This window comes from Dermochelys coriacea, chromosome 17, assembly GCF_009764565.3.
Source record: "Dermochelys coriacea isolate rDerCor1 chromosome 17, rDerCor1.pri.v4, whole genome shotgun sequence".
NCBI classification, from domain to species: Eukaryota; Metazoa; Chordata; order Testudines; family Dermochelyidae; genus Dermochelys; species Dermochelys coriacea.
The window spans coordinates 16,715,187-16,733,929 of NC_050084.1; the positions used below are offsets into that span (position 1 = coordinate 16,715,187).

Below are 18,743 nucleotides of genomic sequence, written 5' to 3' on the forward strand. Positions count from 1 at the left end.
CCTCCCTGCCCCTAAAAAGGGGATGGGGTGGGGAGGAAATTTCCCCTCCCACTCAGCAGAGATGCTTGGTTCTTCTAAGAGACCCATCATTCAAGGACCTTCAAGTAGCCCCCTTTCCTCATCATTCTGGTTTTGTTCCAGGTAACTCAAGGGAGGGTTATTCTAAACTACATTGAACTTTCTGGGTATTTTTTAATTATAATGAGTATTATTATTATTAATTTGTGTAAAGGAGAGGGAGGAAGCAGGAAATACCTTGTGGCTTGAAAAAGACAGTCTGACTCTGGAGAACTTAATTAGAGTGTTTCTAGAGAGCCCAGTAAAAAGGTATCACCTGCAGCTTTTGATTCAATCCTTAGTTTAAAAGCCAGGAATGATGGGAAGAGATAGTGTCCATCTGAGTTTGGTAAGAGAGGTGCCTTTTGCTATGCTATCACCATGCTGATACCCTCAGATTTGTAAGCAGGCACAGCTGGGCTGAATCATTGCTTGGATGGCAAAAGCTGCAAGGAAGAGGTAGGCGCTGCAGGAAATGGCACTTTGCCCTCCGAGTCCCCAGAAAGTAGTGCCTTTGCAGGTGTGGGGCATCTCTGTATTGCCAAAGGTGTGCTCTTTTGGATGAGAAGTCAGCATTAGAGATCCAAGGTGCTTCGCTCCCATGGCAGCTTTACTCCAAGGATCTCAATGGAGTTTACCAACGTCAGTGAATTAAGCCTCAAAACAGCCCTGTGAGGCAGGCAACCTCTCATGTCCCATTTTACAGGCAGGGAAACCAACACAAAGAGAGGTGAAAAGACCTGCTCAAACTCAGAAACAGAACCCACATTGCCTGACTCCTAGGCCTTTCTTCGCTGATATGTTAAAAACTTGCTACATATCTCCCCCGAAATGACTGTATTTCAATGGTGGGTGCAGCAAAGTGGGGGGCACTGTGGCCTGGTTGGGAGAGGCCTAAACTAGGCCACAGAAGTTCTTGGGTCTATTGCTGGCTCTGCCATTGGCCTGCTCGGTGATCTTGGGCAAGTCACATCACCTCTCTGTGCTTCAGTTTCCCCATCTATAAAACAGGGATAATAATACTTAACCTCACTTTGTGAAACATCTTGAGAGCTACTGATGAAAAGTGCCTTATACAAGCTAGATATTATTTTTTCAAAGCTACCTAGAGATTCAGACAAACAAAGAGTTTTGAAAATGTCACCTCTTCTTAATATGCTTTCGGATAAGATGTTACAAAAATGATCATTAGTTAGTATTATGAAGTTTAAATAAATACTTGTGTAACCTCCCTGGATGCAAATTTTAGGTCAATTGCACAATTTTATGAAATATTTTCATATGATGTTTCAGTCTTGGTACTAAAATTTCCATATATATAATTTCACTTACAGTCCTCTCTCCATTACAGCGTATAAGGTCAGCAAGTTTTGTGTTATATTTTGTCTGAGAACAGTTTGTGGTCTGCACAGTGGTTGAATGTCATTTCATCACTTCAGTTTCATTTTACTACAAGATCTCAGGACTAATTTAATCTAAAAAGGTTTAAAGGTAGGCTTGGAAGAATTAGATTTTTATCAAGAAATGTTGATTTCACAATGCGCACACAAACCGAAGAAAAAATATTTCTATCAATAATAGTCAAAATTTACAGACAGGCAAAGTATGAAAACTGCAGCTTGAAAACTCTTAGAGTTTGATTTAAGGCCATTGACTTTATGTATTTTGATAAGTGATGTTGACAATTTGTTTTTAATGGTTATAAAGCTTTAACTTTTTGAATCTCAGTGTCTACTGTCATTAAATAATTGTCTGACCATTGCCCCCCATAATTTCCCACAACTCTGAACATTTAAATAGATAAAAATAGAAAAAAATGCTTAAAAATAAACTGAATTGTGCTAAGCCTATTTAAAGGCAAGTACATGAAGAGCTGGTGTGTTCCTGAATGTTTTTGTATTTCACGAGCTGAAGACTTAAGTTAAAAGAGCACTTTGCTTTCTCCTGCAAAACTTCCAGTACTCCTGAGAGCTCCTCTCGTACACAGCCATCTATCAAAGTGACTCTTATTTGCATTTCACCAGTGTAGCTTCAACCAGGATGAGAGGCCACTTGTGTTAGGCATTGTACACGCTTACAGGAGGACACAGTCCCTGCTTGAAGGAATTCAGTATTGTAGGATCAGGGCTCTAAATTGTAATCTGCTATTCGGAATCCCTGAAAACCTGTGGGGTCCCAGAGGGCTAGATTCCCCTCTTGCTCACACTAGTCTATATTAGTGTAAAACTGGTGTAAGTGAGAGGAGAATCAGGCCTGTTGACTTCAACACAGAGCTGTTCAAAAAAACTTTCCACTACACTTTTTCCATTGAAAATGCCATTTTGTCAAAATCAAGAGGTTTTTCAGAAATGTATCTGTTTTGATTAAATTTCTCAGGTCCAGGATGGAATTCCCCCCCCCCCCGATTTACCAGTAGCACAATTGTTAGGTAAGTTGGAAGACCTAAGTTCAAGTCCCTATTCTGCTTGATTTGTAGGCAGGACTTACACCTGCATCTCCTACATCACAGGTGAACATCCTAACCAGCAGGCTATACAGCCAGTCTCTCGGGCATGCTTTTTTCACAAAACATTTTGAAAGGTCTCAGTTTTGTTCCACAGTGGAACAAAAACAAATTTTGAAACCTCAGACTTGGTTTTGCAAAAAAAAAAAAGCTGTTGTTTTCTGGACAGCCCTATTCAACGGGGCTCCTCATAGGTACAGGAGCTTGCACTAGCAGACCCCATATCAGAATCAGAGCACCCTGTCCTGAAAATAGTTATGCATTTGCTTAACTTTACACAGGTGAGTAGTGCCAGTACAGTCAATGAGGCTGTTATATGCATAAATGTTGGCAGGACTAGGTCCTCTGACTAACAAACATTTTTAGCCTATTGTATTTGCCTTAACCACCCTCCTAGCATAGACTTGCTGCCTTGAGCTTACGTGATGGGATGTACATTTTGTTTTGAAAAGTGGCTTCTTCAAGGTTGGGGTTTTTTTTAACAGTTCTGACCGACTGAAATGTTACACAGACAAAGTAACATAGAAGCCCAGGGCATATTCAGTGCGCGCACGTGCATAGTGAAAAGAAGAGCATGACATCTATATTGCTATATCTATGTTATTTCTGAACGGAGACAGCAGAGATGAAATGGATGCAAACTCTTAGCTATTTTTTTTCTTTTGTTCAGCATATCCTCAATCAAATCACCAGGAGGGCTGACGAGATGTCTTGAAATACAATGACTCTGCCATTACTTTAAAGGATTACTCTTTCTAAGGCTCTGGTCGTGCAAGGTGTTCTTGGGAGGAGGCGATATCTGTCACTTCACATGGGGACCTATGAATAACTTCTGGACCAGGGCCGACATTTGCTAATTCACTCAAATCTCCTCAATATGTATTGTTGTTTTTACAGCACCCAAAGCAGGGCTAGGTGCAGCACATAAACCGGATGGGATCCCAGCCTCAGAGCTCACAATCCATGTTCCCCATCCAGCAATTGGATTTGAGCGAGCAGACCCCTGTGCCCATGCAGACCTTCACTGACTGCAGTGGGACCCTGTGGAGAGTCCATCCATACAGATCCAATTGCAGGATTGGGGCTTAACTGGGAGAATACAAAGGAAGGGGGAAGGGATGCAACCCAAGACTCTTCAAAATCCATTCTAAACATTGTGTCTCTGGAGCTTTTTCAGCCCTTGCCATTTTGCTGATTTTTATTTTCTATTTTTCCAATTGTTTGATTGTAACCTTTTCATTTTTCTTTTTGTTTTTTAATCCTTTGCTATTTTTCTTATTTCCACCCTAACCCTATTGGACTTCCCCACCCCAAAACAATTTCAAGCACTCCTCTTTTCTTTCACATTTACACCAGAGTAACTACATCTCGGCCACACTCTCTGCTCCCCACCAGGGACTTCTCTCCTGACAGTCCTACCCTTCTTTTTACCCTTAGGGTCCTATAGCCCAAATGTCACTGAATGAAAGTTAGTTCTGCTGACATCAATTATCAAAGGCCAAAAAGAGAAAACTTTGGTGGATGGAGATTTGCCCTGATGACATCAGTCTGCTACATGGGATGCTGGAAGTTCTTCCCTGCCCTGTTGGTGTCCTCCAAGCTTTTACACTGGTGTATCTCCCCTGATTTCAATGGAGTTACCTCTGGTTTACATCACTCTGAGTGGGAGAGGGAGAGAGAGAGAGAATGTGGCACAAGATCTTTTAATGACCACTTGAACACACATATGTTGCCCAGTTGGTTGGGGTGAGGGAAGGCCACAGGGGGCCTGATTTCATAAAATATGAGAAGTGGCAGGTTTGAATTCTTACAGGCTGTGTGTTTGCAACTACAAATGCTCTTAAAAGAATGTTTGTTAAGCAGTGCCCATGGAGGGCTATCAGTATGAAAAAATGCCAGTTGCTCTTCTCTTCTTCCTGAAGTGAGCCTAAAAGAGCCCAGTGAATCTTAAACATTCATGTTTCTGAATGTATATATATATATTCAGAATATATATATTATATATATATATATTCCTGTGATTGTGACTTGGGAGGTGGGGGCGGAAATCTACTTGTTTGTCTAGAGAATATTAAGATGAAATGACCATATTTGGAAATGTTACATAATTTTGTCTGCTTCCTCTGTGCACTTAGTTCATTCCCACCAGCTCATTGATACAGTAGCAATGACAGTATAAGCTCTTCCTATACACTTACACGGGAGCTATAAATAGTATATTGCACCGCAAGGCAAAGTACAAATTCCGGCATTGGTGGGAAAAGTAGAATTAAAAGAACGATTCCAAAAAATGAGGCATTTAGTTCTTTGGATCCAGATGAGTTGGAAGGATTTGCTGCTTTAGGCCTGATTCATGCTGGGCCAGGAACAAAGTTAAAGAGCAGAGTATGAGCAGAATTTAAACATAGCTCCAGCTAAACCAGTTTCCAACACATTTTGATCAGGTAGGGCCAGATTTTCAAGGGTTCAGCTCCCATTTGGCACCGAAACAAGAACCAGCTATTCGAAAGTTCTCTAGCACCCAGCAGCCCCTGCTGTGATACTTATGGCCACATTTCCAAGACAGCTCAGCACACTGGGTGCCACTGACTCTGGTGCCTGATGGGAGCCGATCTCTTTTGAAATTCTAGCCCCAATTGTGGGTGCTCAATTCTTTTGAAAATCTGACCCAGAGTATGGATGGGGCCAATCGATGTTCAAACTAGAACATATTTTAAAAATATAGTTGTAAGGCCTAATCCCAGTCCCACTGAAGACAATTGGACTGTTGGCATTGATTTAACAGAAAGTAGGATCTGGCCCTAAGACTCTCCTTTGGGGCTCTCTACCCTAGGATTAGCACAGGGTTCTGGAAGGAAGCTTTCCTCAGAGCTGTGCAGTCCTAAACACTTGTTAAGATCACTTAGAGGCGGTGGGTGAAAACGTGCTGAAGGATCATGGCAATTTTCTGAGGAATTATGAAGACTCAGAAGAGCTCACTTACTGCTTTTCCATTATTGTTCACCCCTGCTCAAGTTAAACAGGTATCTTGACTTTAAAACACCAGTATAATTTATTCATTAAAACAATCCTGGTTCCTGTTGTTCCACATTTTTAAAATAAATCTTCTTGCATCATCCCTGTTGGTCGTACGGCAGTGTTGAACAGAGTCTACGCAAGAGCAACCTGATAAAACAGCCCATAATATGACAACTGGGGAGTCAATGTGGTTAGCCGCTGAAAAGGAGCAAGAGTGCTCAGCACCCAGCAGCTCTCATGGGGGCCAGATTTTCAGAACTGCTCAGCCTTCAATATGTTGAGCCCTTTAGAAAATCACACCCCAATTTTGGGAGCCGAGTCTAAGTGGCTTGCTCAAGATCACCCACAGAGCCCAGGGCAGAACCAATAATAACAATACTAGCTCTTACCTAGCAATTTTCATCAGTGGTTCTCAAGGCACTTTATGAAGGAGGTCGGAATCATTATCCCCATTTTACAGATGAAGAAACTGATGCACAGACAGATGAAGTGACGTTTCCAAGCCCAAAGTAACCCAGCAGGCCAGTAGAAGAGGCATGAATACAAGCCAAGCCTCCTGAATCCCAGTCCAGTGCTCTAGCTATTAGACCATCCTTCCTCCCGCTGTCACTGAATGTGCAGGTGCAATACAGATGGGGTATCAAACACCTGGGAAGGCAGAACCAAAGTGCAAAGTGACCCAGGAGGATCAAAGCAGTGAGAGGCTGAAAGGAGACTTGATGCTAATACAAGTAACCTCCTATGCTCAGGAGAGAAGATAACAAATCCCAATATAAAATGAAGAGGAGGAAACCAAGCAGCCATACTCCATTGTCTTATGGCATGTTCACTTCCATTTTCTTTTCTTGATTGCTGGTTTGCCTGAGTAAGAATTGCAAGATCAGGCCCTTACTCTCTTCTTGGAGGATCGAGGCAGTTGACTGCACTAGTTCAGCTAAAAAGCAAAAACAAGAAGGAGCACTTCTAGGGAGGACTTTCCCAGTGTAGATCTCAAAGCACATTACAAAGGTGGGAAAGTATCATTATCCCCATTTGGCAGATGGGGAAACTGAGGCAGGAAGCGATTAAATGATTTGCCGAGGGCTGCACAATGAGTCGATGACATAGCCTGATTCTCCTCATTAAACTGGTGCATTTCCATTATTTTAATCAGTTACTTCTGATGTACACAGGAGAAGCCAGCCCCAGCTCTCCTGATACCCAGTCTTGCACTCTATCCCCTGGACAAGGCTGCATCCAACCCCACTCACCTTATGCCTGCTAATTCTTTGTTTAATCTCTTACCGGCTACACTATACCTTAAAAAAGATATTATTCATGAATGGGGCAACTCTGAATTGCTTTGGAAATCAGGATTAGTTCAGGCTCATGGACAGGGAGGGTTATCTTTAGAGAACATAAGATGACTTTTTCTTGCTGCTGCCTCAGCTATGCACCAATGGAGTTTTCTTTTTGTTGCAGGGAGAAAGAGTCTCTTACCTCTCAGTCCTTATCATTTGGGGTGTGTAATGATCAAGGCCCCCCATCATATGGTGTGAAGAAAGTAGCCTGGTTGCCTGTTGTATGGGCCCTAACACAACTGTTTTTAATTTGAGACCAAATAGAAGAACCAGATGTTTCTGGCACAGAACTATGGACAAAGTAAGCAAGGGGACAAGAGACTCCCATTTCCTTTGGATAAACTGGGTGTTTTAGAAAATCAAAGAGTGGGGATAAGAGCCAGGCTGAAAACATCCCCACACTCCTATTTCCATGCCTAGAATTTTCAGAAGAACTCAGCATTCACAGCCGGGACTGCATTTACAAAAGAGCTTAGCTCCCATTTACGCACCTAAGGAAGGGCCAGATATTTTCGAAAAAGCTCAGCACCCAATGTGTTCAACACCTTTGAAAATCTGGCCCCAACTGCAGTGCTGTGCCCTAGAAAATTTGACCCTGACTGTTACATGCAATCAGCTTGATTTCTTGGCTTCTCAGCACTCCAAAATAGTAGTGCTGCCAGAAAAGAATGGGCTAGCGAGTAACACCTTGCATCGTAGGATCGCTAAGCATTTAAAAATGTAGGAACATATCATTATTCCCCACTTTGCAAATGGAGAAAAGTAAGGCAGAAAGCAATTGGTGAGACTTGCTTAAAGTCCTACAAAGAACATCCTGATGTCTCTTACTTTCCATGTGCCAAACTGTAACCAGTAGACTACACTGTCTTTCCCGTTTACAGGTGACCATGTATATGGTATTTGGTTTTAGCTGGAGATCTTGACCCACCCCCTCAGATATCACAGTAATGAGCAGGGTATAAACAGACAGATGAAACCCCAGAGCAAATCCTATTTCTAGACTAATGGTGGGAAGAAGAATGTGCCTCGGGGTTTTTCTTGATGACAATGATTAAATTGTATTTTTTTCTTTTAACAGAAGTGTCCATATGCAGCAGCAATGCTTTCTTCTAGTACAGGGGAAATATCCAACATCTGCTGGAATTTCAGTTTTCTCACCACGCTGTTTTTGTCATCAGCCTGCTCTTACCACCCACTAATCTCTGCTCTCCTTTGTTAAAGAAACAGTAAAAGGTTTAGAGAATTCCCTCATAGGAGAGAGACTATTTCTTTATGGAGTAAGGATATATGCCTCTTGACAGAAGAGTAGTGAATGACCTCATTCTGCACCGAATATTGCTGGAGCGTGAACGCCATGTGGAAGAGACAGCAGTGACAAAAAACACGCCGATTAAAATGTTGATACAATCAGGGTGAGGAGGCAAACTATTTTGCAACGTGTTTTTCTTACTTTAGAATGTTAAGTATGGGAAAAGTCCAGTGTAGGGTGGAGTTTCAGGTAAATGCCATAACAGATATCAAATCCAGGAATTCTCTCACAGTTTCAGGCTCCTGTCAGCTCATCTGTACAACGTCTTGCCTGCATGGATATCCTGATAATAGACAGAATCACCCCTAGAGGGCTCCATGGCACATACTATAATACTAGGTCCCATCGTGAATACCTACCGTTGAAGCCAGTGAGTATTGCACATGCTTGATACCTTTCAGTCGTGTCAGGTCTAATAATATATAGCATTTATCTTCAACATGCAGTGCAAGACAGTGTGGCCTAATGGAGAGAGCACTAAAATTCAGGAGACTTGGGTTCCGTTTCCAGCTCTGTGAGTGGCCTATGGAGCGAGGCACTTCTCCATATGGAGATAATGATACTGACCTCTGTTTTAAAGTGCTGTGAGGTCTACGGATGAAAAATGCTGTAAGAGCTAGCTATAGTTATTACAACTATTAACTAATTCATCCTCACAACACCCCTAAGTATCTACTATCATTCTTATTTCATAGTTGGGGAAACTGAGCCACACTGCCAGCGAGATCTAGCATTAGAACCCAGCAGTTCCTGGATCCCAGGATTGTGCTCCTTTTAATTGAGCAGACTGCACCCATACCACATTACATATACACAGTGCTTGACAGGAGCAACATGCTCTTTTATTACTGCTAAGTAAGGTACAAGAAGTATGATTGCAAAGAGCATCCTTTGGAATAGGATGGCCTATAAATCAGACAAACTGATGGTTAATATTTTATGAAGTAGGTTATATTCCACATGGGGAGTAAATAAAAACCAGATCCATTCATCATGTAGTCATTGGAAGTTTTAAAAACAGTTTAACTTTCTGGACCAAGACCAAAGCAGGTGATGTGTATATTTCCTTTCTTGACATCAGAAGCAAAGTGTGCCCTGTGCACGAATGACCAGACAGAGCAGTCTGCTACAGCTGAAATCGCTTTCTACAAATGTGCACCCAAACATTCAAACACATACTTATACTTATGGGCTTAAGTAGCATGGAAGAGGTGTATGGGCCTCCTGCTGGGATTTAGCATGGGGCGAGTTTCTCTCTGTGTGAATTAGAAGGGACATATCACATGAATACAAAATAATGCATGGATCAGAGGAGGTAAATTGTGCACTCCTATTTGCCCTTTCTCATTATACAAGAACAGGAGATGGTCGTCAAAAGTGAAAGGCAACAAATTTAAAACTGATAAACGGAAATCTATATACAATGCATAATCTGTGGAACTCATTGCTACAAGATGTTAAAAGCAAATGCTTAGTGAATTCAAAAAAATTAGCAGCAAAGAGTCCTGTGGCATCTTATAGACTAACAGACATATTGGAGCATAAGCTTTCGTGGGTGAATTCCCACTTCGTCAGTTGCATGTCAAAAAAATAGACATTTATATAGATAGGAGAAATATGTAGAAGGGATATAAAACCACATGTTTGAGATTATTGGAAAGAAAATTCTATGGACAGGCTATTCTGTAATTGTTTGCTTATAGGGTTTCTAGTCCTTTCCTGTGAAGCATCTGGTACTGGTCGGTCTGCAAGGCAGGATATTGGATTAAACGGATGTTTGGTCTGATCCAATATGAAAAAATTTATGTTTCTAGGATCTTACAGACTTTGCAGTGCATATGGCGGCTTTTATGCAGATAACAGAAATAAGGGGTTATTGCTGTAAATATACACTGAAGAAAGGAAATATATAATGAACGACATGTAGCATTTACTTTTTATGTAAAGAACTCAAACTGCTTTAAAAACCATTAATGAATTAAGCCACATGTATCTGCAGATAAATATAATTTAATGGCCCCATTGTGAAGATGTGGAAACTGGGTCAGAGAAGTTAGCTATATCGTCTGGGTTCTGCAAAATTGGGCTCAAAATCTCAAGGAAACGTGTCCTCACAGGATATCCAGGACTTTGCCTCTAGCTCCTGCCAGGGAAATTTATCTATTTACCCCCTGTACCTGCGTAGGCATTTATGCCACACACAATGACTTGTAAATATTTTTTTAAAAGCCAGCAAGATCTAACACCAAATTGTAATGTCACGTTTATTCTAGCCCTCCTCCGCCGGAGGCTGTAGTAAGAGATAATTAATAGCTTGTGACATCAAGGTCATAGTACAAAACCACGACTGTATTGCAATTCCAGTGAAAATTGCCTTTTGAATGACATATGGCAATGACCTTCAACTCTTAATAGTCTAAAAGGAGGTCACATCTGATGGCTCATGCATTCAGAAAGCCCAGCTTATGCAGAGCATCCTTTAGGAGGATGAAATGATAGAGTTAGGGAAGAGGAGCCAGAGGAGAAAAAAGAGATTGTAAATGCAGGGTTATCTTCTAAAAAAGTAAACATTAAGCACAGCATAATCCCCATAACTAGGAATGGTGATGAAGGGGAGATTAATAAAAAACACCCTGTTCTCTTCCCCTGTGCACTGAAGTAAACAGGACGATACTCTTATGGCTGTTAGTATCACTGCATGGTCACAGTAGAATGTGACCTCAGTAGATCCAGGGGCAGGTCTGGATGGGTGGTGGGTGAGGAAAAACCAGGCTCCTTTTCATCAGAGATGATACCCTCCAGCATCATTGCTTTGGTTTTGTATCCTAGGAGGCATGGGATGCTTGAGGAAATGCTGGCTTGGGCTGCCTCAGGGACTGTCCATGTGGTAGGCTAGGTCCACCCTGGCTAGCTCAAAGAGATGGAGTAGCCCCCCAACCACTGCACTCCTGTAGCGGAGGGCACTTCCAGAGGAAAGGAAGCAGCATTCCCACCTCCATCTCTGAGGGTTTCTGCTGGGTGGAGCAGCACTTATTTCCAAAGGAACCTCACCTCCAGAATCTCTGCTAAGTCAGCACATCCCCTGGCTATACCTGTCTCCAGACAACGTCTCCCAATTTTGTCATGCCACTGGGCCAAACTAGATCACAGCCATTTTTGACCCAGGCACCTGGCCCTGCCCCCAGCAGACTTTCTACCACATCACCCTTGTGCAGCAGGAGTTTACATACTAGACTGCAGTGGCATAGTCCCCGTGTGCCCGATCCTAACCGGTCCTGAGGCCCTTCCACTCTCTCTGATGTCCGTGGGAGCTGAAGCCCCAATCCACCAAAACACTTAAGTGCATGCTTAACTTTAAGCGTGGAAGCAGCCCCACTGAAATCAATGAGACTACTCATGGGCTTGAAGTTAAAAACTTGCTTGTGTGTTTTGCTGGCCTGGGGCTGCTCAGCACCCCGCAAGATTAGGCCTTTACATGAACTTCACGTACTTCCATTGTTTCTGGGGAGCACAGCATAGGTTCACTGGGATGCCATTAGAGACAGCACTGGAATTTCAAATTGTAAATCGTTCATTTCCTCAGGAAAACTCCACTCCAATGCAGCAGCTGGTATCTTCAATGGCATTCTGCCTTTTACCCAGTTTCCCAGCTGGGCTGATTGAGGCATAATGAAGTCAAATGCATGCTCAAGCTTACGGTGACTGATAGACTTTTTTTGCCCAGTACATTTTTGACTGTTGAAGATGACATGGATCTTCAATCATTCACTGCAAGCAGAATTTTTTTAAAAAGGACACCAATTCCAGCAGGAAAAAATGATCACTTATAACCCTGTCAGATGAGGCGTGTTTGCTAGATATGTACCTCTTTCTCACACATGCACAAACTACTCTGTGGAGCCCTTATTGTAAAGTCTTTTTTTTTTCTTTCAGACAACAGCATTCTGAGATGAGAGGCACTCTCATTGGAATGGCCATTTGTTCTCTACAATGCTATGAAACAAGGGGGATACCGACGTATGTTGGTTCCATGATAAGTCAGACACCAACACATCAATAATATCAGAGGTGTGGCTGACATTGATAACCCATACAAGTAAAGCAGGTTGTATAACTGCTAATGCTGCTAGACTCCAGCGATAAATGTGTTCCAGTCTCTACGCTGGCTCCGATGCTGGCACAACACAGCACAGGATGCCACATGCATTGTCCTATCATCATAGTCTTTGAAAACAAATTCTGAAAGGCAGAGAGAAGCCACCAGGCCAGCCCCACCTCCGTTCCAGTTTCGTGGGAGTACACGAGTTCCCTCATCCTTTGGTACTTATACCACAAACCGTCAGTGACGGTTCCCTGACCTGATAGTCAGTAGCGTCTTTGAGGGAACAGTAAAGGTTGGTCAGGTCACTGTATACTTATGGAGCACTCAATTTGCATGCCCTTGCCAGCCCGGGCAGCAGTTTGGCTAACCAAGAATCCTCCTGAACTGCAGCATTAAAGGGTAGTTTACAAGATCAATGGCCACCTCATTGGGTGAAGAATAATTTGAACACTTAATAATTGCACTTGATTTACTTTAACTAGTACAGAACACTGCAGCATTTCTCCTCAGAAATACAGGCTACTACCAGCACATCAGACCTGTCCTTCACACTCCCTACCCTGGCTTCCCATAGAATTTTGAGTCAAGTTCATGATCTCAGTCCTTATCTTCAAGGTGCTCCATGGCCAGGGCATAAAGCTCTGGGATGAAGACCCTAGTTGACAGCTACACTCCTCTGGCCCAATGGAACTCTCCATTATAAGGGTAAAACTTGTCAGTGCATGAGGCAGAACTTTCTCAGGGGCTGGTCCAAGACTGTGAAATGAACTTCCCCAGGAACTAAGGGCTATCATAAACCTCAGCACCCTCCTCTCCAAGCATAAAGTGCATTTCTCTGACCTTGCCTTCTCTAACAGACAGAGAGCAACATGTGGATTTATTTTAAAACAAACCAAAAAAACCCACCTACCAAAACAAAACATTCCACTGCACATGCTTCCATCCCTGGGGAGAGGATGAGAGAACAAACACGGGACTAACGGTAGGCACCTTGTGCAATGCGTTAATGGAAGGCACTCAGATACTGCAGTGATGAGCATGGTATAAACACCTACATAGAGTAGAACATATAGCTTCTGAATGTACAAATACGTGTGTGTACAGATCTACACCAATACTTGCATGTGCACACACACTGAAACATGTATGTATATACACACACTTTATATAGATGCATAATAAACACATGCACACTTATGCAAAACAAAGGAGGAACATACTAGTTCTTAATGAGAGTGATGGTTCCAGGTGTATGCCTGGCTTAGCCACTGAATTACTCATGGCCTGGGACATGTCACTGCACTGATTCTTGCCTCAGTTTCCCAATCTATAAAATGGTGATAATAATGCTTACCTTGCAGGTGAGTTGTGAGTCTTAATTCATTAAGCTCTGTTCATTGCTCTGGAACTGTTGGATAAAACAGGATCTAGAAGGGTGAAGAATTATTATTAGTGCATGTGATAAATTATTTCAAGACTGAATCCTTCTGTTACCACGCAAGATCCCTGCCTAGGTTCTAAATCTTGGAAATAGTGAGCTATAATAGAAAAATTGGCACCTAGCAGGTCTGTTTCCTGCTGATATGTATGTATATTACACTCAAAAAGCTACATAAAAAACTTTAAGGTTCAAAGTTGAGCACTCAAAAGTTAGGCAAAGCTAGAAGTAAGGTTGTTGTGCAACCTTAATTCAGCCCCTGCATCATGATACAGTCTTTAACTGCATGATCACATACTTATTTTATCCACAGATCTGCCTGGTTCCTAATAGTAAGAGCAATGAGAGCACAGGAGAGACAATCACCCTCCTCAGTTCTGGTGCCAAACCACAGTAGCCAAATGCAGCAACTGGAGGGAAAGTCCTGCTCAATCCTTGCAGCCAAGGCCTGGAGCATGCTCAGTACAGACAAGGTCTTCAGAGAATTTAGCTGCCAAACTCTCACAAGTCTCTACCAAGCAGGTGCAAAGTGAGATTTTTTTTTTTTCAAAGAACAAGCAAAATTTGGGTGGTTTTACACGGGAAAAGCAAAAGGCGCAGCCCTGACATCAGTATGACCCCTCTGCCAAATTTCAAGACCCTGTTCCAAAGCATGGAAGCACCAGAGCTTCTCAACAGAATGGTTGTAAGAAATTTTTTAACATAGGTAAAACAATGCATTTTTTTCTAATCTCATTCTCAGAAAAGGCTGAATCGTTTTGCGGAAACTTTCCAGGCAAACACCCAGTGTGGAAACTATCAGCATAGACAGTGAAAGTTTGACGATGTTATAAGCAAATGAAAACAAGGTCTTATAATGGGATGAGTTGGGCAACATTGACTATAGGCAGCGCCATCAGCTCTGCCTATAATTTTGAAGCCTATAATTCAACTCTGCATGTCACGGCGCCTCAGCTGACAGTATTCAATCTTGAAGGCTTGGAGATGACTTTTTTCCCTCTCCACTCTGGCTCTCTGGGTATGTGAAGCGGGAGGCATCAGCAACCAAAGCAATAAAGAGCTGTGGGCCACACCAGCTGGCAGTGGTTTCTTCCCTTCATGGCTCCAGAAGAACAGCTCATATTTTATTCATGAAAAGCGGCTGCTGGAGGTCTAGGCAAGAAACAGGAAGTAAATATTTCTTGGGGCACACTGGGTCACAATCTGGCCAGCATCCAAAAAAAGGAATTGAGAGGGAGGTGGGGGCAGGAGGCGTGAAACCTCCCTTGCTAACAGATGCTGCGGTGGGAAGGAGAAGGAGAACGGAAGGCATGCAAGCCCACCCAGCAGATCTGCTCCCTGCATTATTCCTGGCTGTGCAGCAGGCACACTGCATATGGAAAGAAGCTCCCCTTAGCGAGGTGCATGCATGCGAGGGCTCATTCACATGGGGTGGCCTAAGGTGGCATCTCTGCCTGTGTCCTGACACTGCAGAGCCATCCTCCTGCAAGTTGTTTTGAGCGCTGCACAGACCCTGCAAGGTTGATTTGTGTGGGATATATAAGGGAACTCTCCAGGGTTTGGTTCACAGAGGCACCAGTCTAATCTCTGCTGGTCAGCCTCTTGCATGAAGGTCTGGCTTCAAGTAGAATCTAAACCTCCATGGAAACTTCCCCTCTCCCCCTGCCAGGTTCCCTATCCAGGGTCACTCTCAGGCTCCTCTCCTAGGCCCCAGTACTAAAGTCACCTAGGTCCAAGGTTTGCAAGCGACTTCAGAGGGAGCAGGTTTGGGCCCCTAGTCCTTATTGCCAGGGCTTGCTCCTCCTCCATGCAGCTAGAAATCTCCCTTCTTCTCCTTGTGTCTTTGTAGGGGGTGCTTGGTCTTTCCAACCTCCTCTCCGTGTCTCTTTGGGGGTTACCAAGGGGGTCATCAAGGAAACCACGGTCTTCCTCAATCTTACAAAGTTCTTGCAGGGACAGAAATGGTTGGGCAGGAGGTACCAAGACAGGCAACCCACTGCAGTTGCCCAGGAACTGAGGAGGGACAAGTGATATCCTGTAATCCTTATGCCACAGTAACTAGGGAACCACCACTAGAAATGCCCCATGATCCCTACTCTGTTTGCTAGGGAGCATGTCGGGCTTCCCAAGCTACCCTACCCTAAGGATTATGGGGTGTTGTGTGTCCCTAGTCAGTCCTGAGCAGGACTGAATCAGTTTACCAGCTCCAGTTGCTTGGTACAGGACATCCCTTTTCGGAAGATCTTTCAAGACTGGGGCGGGGGGAGGAGGGGGGTTGGAGGAGGGCTGTGGCCTTTTCTGCTCTTCCCTAAAGATCTGGGGAGAAGGGAAGACCCTACACAATGCCCACTTGGAGACCTGAGGAGGAGGGACAGAGCGGAGGGAGGTTCACCCACTGACAGTTACAAGAGAGATACAGTGTTTCCCATTTACACCAATCATTCCTTTGTTTTAACAACCATCTAATAAATAAATAGAGACCCCCAATATCCACTATACAAGGCCAGAAAAAAAAGAAACAAGTCACAGCTGGGCTGTCAGGGTGACAAGATACAGGAGAGGCAGAGAGCAGCAACCTTGGTTGTAGTAAACTATCCTTATTTAATAATCCTAATCATATGCAAAAGTCTTTCTCTGTGGCAGTAAATCTATATTAACATTTCACATGTACTTTACAGTTTAAGAATTAAATTCAGAAATCAACTTGCGGGGGGATCACATTTTTCACATAAGTGAAAAAACTTAGCTACAAGCAGTACAAGTATCACCTAAGGTTACTGTAACAAAAAGAAGCTAGTGAAAAAATGGGTGAAATCCTGACCCTACTGAAGTCAATGGGAGTTTTGCCATTGACTTCAATAGTGCCAGGATTTCACTTATTATATTTAGTTACCTTTTTAGTTAGTTTACTTTGAAAATCCCACCCAAAAACACCACGCCTCCATGGGATCTGACTGTCCAAGCCCCATTAGAAATTCATAGGAATTGGGCATCCACATATGGAAAACACAGACTCTGAGGTGCCATTCAAAATCTGAGCCTTGTTCATAGTTCGTTCCACTGTTCTCCAGTTACAGTCCCTTTTCCCTTGGCTCAAAAGACTTACATATCTGAGCAGAAGAGGCAGGGGAGGAGAAGTGCAACAATTAAGGAATATTTTGTTTTTAAATCAGGACATATTTAAAAAGAGCTCTATCAATGTATTTTTAATTAGTCAGAATTTTTTAAAAATTCAAGTTGTGTGTCTTTAAGATTTGAAGAGTCTACAGAAATGAAGGTATGTCAAATATATGTATTTTAGATACGATTTTTAAGAATGAGTTTCCTTTTACATTTATCACTGAAACAAGACATCTCCCCCGTGGTATGGCTAGTTATTCTATGTATTGTGTGTCAAGGTGTTTGTTTAACCTCTGTATGACAGTAATGATAATCATCTTACATTTATCCAGATGGGGCTCAAAGCATTTTACAGACTAAGGCCTGGATCCTACAAACTTTTAAGCACATCTTTAACCGTTCGCAGGTGTGAAGCCAATAAAGTAATTTTGAAAAAAAAAAGGGGGGGGTGAAGACTAGTTTAAGGTACACATGCCCTTGAGTCTCCCAGCCAATTTTGCTATATTTTTTTACATTTTCTTTCTCCCAAATACTATGTAAAACACTCACACAGACAACAGGGGAAACTGATTGAATACACTACCCATAGGAACCCTACCCTTAGGGCGGGGAGCCCTAACCATAGCAACCCTAACTCTACAGCATGGAGCCCTACCCATAGGAACCTAAACTGTAAATCCAAGTGGCCTATCCATAGGAACCTAACCCTAATCCTAACTCCAATTGGCATAACCATAGGAACCCTAAATCTAGGGCAGGGAACACTACCCATAGGAACTCTAACCCCAACTCCTAGTGGCATACCCATGGGAATCCTAAACAGGAAGTCCTACCCAGAGCAACCCTAAACCTAGGGCGGGGAGCCCTACCAATGGGAACTCAAACCCTAGGGCAGGGAGAACTGCCCATAGGAACCCTAATCCAAACTCAAAGTGGCCTACCCACAGGAACCCTAACCCGAGGGCAAGGGAGCCCTGCCCATAGGAACCCTAACGCTAGGGTGGGGAGCACTACCAATACCCCCTAACTCCAAGGAGCCTAACCCATAGGAACCCTAACCCTAACGCCAAGCACTCACCTATAAGAACCCTAACCCTAGAATGGGGAGCCCTACTCATAGGAACCCTAACTCTAGGGCAAGGAGCACTACCTCTAGGAACCCTAACCCTAATTCCAAATGTCCTACCCATAGGAACCCTAACCCTAATGCCAGGAACGCTACCATAGGAACCCTAACGCTGGGGCCTGGAGACCTACCCATATAAACCTTAACTCTAGGGCAGGGAACCGTACCCATAGGAATCCAAACCCTAACAGCAAATGGCCTATCCATAGGAATCCTAACCCTAACTCCAAGTGTCCTACCCATAGGAACCCAGACCTTAACTCCAAGTGGTATACCCATAGGAACCCTAACCCTAGGGCAGAGACCCCTACTCATAGGAACCCCAACCCATAACTTTAACTCCAAGTGGCCTACCCAGAGGAACCATAACCCTAACCCCAAGTGGCCTACTCATAGAAAGCCTAACCCTAGGCCAGGGAGCTCTAACCCCAATTCCAAGTGGCCTACCTCTAGGAACCATAAGCAAGGAGCAACCCTAAACCTAGGGCTGGGAGCCCTAGGCGAAACAGTAAAACCAACTCTTCAAAAAATGTTGTCTAATTCACAGAATAAACAAACTGGAAGAAAAAAAAATGAGAGAAACACTATTTTCTTGCTTTAAGAGCTTTCCATTACTGTAATTGTAGGGTTTACTTGAAACAATAGCAGATAAAAAATATTCAGAAAGAAGTGGTATTTTTTAAGTTAACTGTTACCTGTAACTGATGGCACTAACTACGGATTAGATTGT

The 18,743-nt window shown here is 43.2% G+C and overlaps 1 protein-coding gene and 1 long non-coding RNA gene across 2 annotated transcripts in view; one reads left to right on the top strand and one right to left on the bottom strand.

Annotated features, from left to right (window-relative positions):
* CLIP2 (CAP-Gly domain containing linker protein 2) overlaps positions 1 to 18,743 on the bottom strand; it is a 149,548-nt gene that overhangs the window by 130,052 nt on the left and 753 nt on the right. The window contains exon 2 of the mRNA XM_043499384.1: positions 13,684 to 13,756. The gene's annotated coding sequence lies outside the window, so the exon portion shown is untranslated. The remainder of the gene's footprint in view (positions 1 to 13,683; positions 13,757 to 18,743) is intronic.
* LOC119844703 lies at positions 391 to 9,689 on the top strand. Its single transcript, XR_006276207.1, has 3 exons — positions 391 to 516; positions 2,434 to 2,485; positions 7,997 to 9,689. It is a non-coding gene; the product is annotated as an uncharacterized LOC119844703 (long non-coding RNA).